This window comes from Arachis ipaensis, chromosome B02, assembly GCF_000816755.2.
Source record: "Arachis ipaensis cultivar K30076 chromosome B02, Araip1.1, whole genome shotgun sequence".
Taxonomy (NCBI): Eukaryota; Viridiplantae; Streptophyta; class Magnoliopsida; order Fabales; family Fabaceae; genus Arachis; species Arachis ipaensis.
In genome coordinates this window covers 65,129,117-65,130,570 of record NC_029786.2, presented here as the reverse complement: position 1 = coordinate 65,130,570, position 1,454 = coordinate 65,129,117, and the positions used below count along the sequence as shown (strand labels likewise).

The window sequence follows — 1,454 nt, the reverse complement described above, 5'->3', positions numbered from 1 at the left end:
TCTACTTAATTGCACATTTATTTAACGAAGTTACTAATGAAAAAAAATTAATATTATCTATATTTTGGGTAAACATTTATTTAAGACTAAATAAAATAATAAAAATAAGCACGCACTTAAAAGTTAAAAAAAAATTAGTAATCCTGCTTTTGTTTCAATGATGTGTGTGTTTAGATTGTGGTTTGTCAAATTGGATGTTGAATAAAAGTGATTTTATAGAATTGATTTTGGGTAGAAGTAAGTTTGTGTCAATATGATTTATGTTTGGCAACTCTTTACTAAAATTAATTTTGATAAAAAAATATTGTTTGAATAATATTAGTTAAAATCACTTTTAGATGATAATTACTTAGAAGGATGTGACGTTATAGTATGATGTTATTTTTTTATACATGTTAAAATTTTTTTTATACTTTTCTCTTATATGTTTTTTCTGAAGTATATTTTTAATACTATTAGTACTCCTTTTTAGTAAGTTATAGTATTTAAGTATTATTATTATTTATGGTTAATTTTTTTGCTTAATTTAATTGACCTAATGGGATTAATAAATTCTATTATAAAAAGATAATAATAAATATAATACACAAAAATTATAACTATAAAAATATATAATGTCAAATAAAAAAATTAATAAAAAATATAAATAATAAATAATAAAAAAAGAATTCATATAGAGAAAAATAATAAGAATTTTATAAATAATGCAATAACATTAGAAAGTAGTGGCTAAAAGTACGTTAGTGCAACATAAAGTTAAAAATTATTATTTCTTGTAAACGTGATTTTATGAATAAAATTATTTTTGTATTTATAGAGAAAAAAATTAGACAAACAAAAAATTAAAATTTTCAAAAAATTTTAATATATTTTTTTCCTTTAAATTTGATTACCAAACACACCCTAGGATTCGATTGAGGTGTTTTTTTGTACTCGTGCTGAATTATTATAGCTGCGAATAATGCATATGCAATTACTGCAAGTCTGCAACAAATAAACAAGTGGCTATAATAAGCCCGTTAGCATTCAGAAGTAATAATGTTTCAGAAACAATAATACAAGACGACCAAAAAACAAGAAACAATAATACAACTTTATTTTATTTACTTTAATATTTTAAAATTATATATTTATTATATTTAAAATTATTTATTTATTTTAACAATAATTAATAAATATAACGTAAGAATAATTTAGGCTACTTTGTGTTGAAAAAATTATATGTAGAAAATAACGAAAATTTAATTGTGTTGTGATTTTAAGACATGATTAAATTATTTTTTAGAGATATTTATTTCCAAACAAAATTGTTATTGGATAAACAATAATATTACGGTTGCGAGAATTGAATCGGTCAAGTGACTGGTTTAATGGTCTAATCAAAATCGAATCATAATTGAACTAATTTAATTAAATATACAATAAAATCATTAAAAATTTACTATTTTACATAA

The 1,454-nt window shown here is 19.9% G+C and overlaps 1 protein-coding gene across 1 annotated transcript in view; it reads left to right on the top strand.

The window, feature by feature from the left end:
- Positions 1-1,454, top strand: part of LOC107625394 (3-oxoacyl-[acyl-carrier-protein] reductase FabG-like) — an 18,921-nt gene that overhangs the window by 1,066 nt on the left and 16,401 nt on the right. The gene's annotated exons all lie outside the window — the stretch shown is intronic.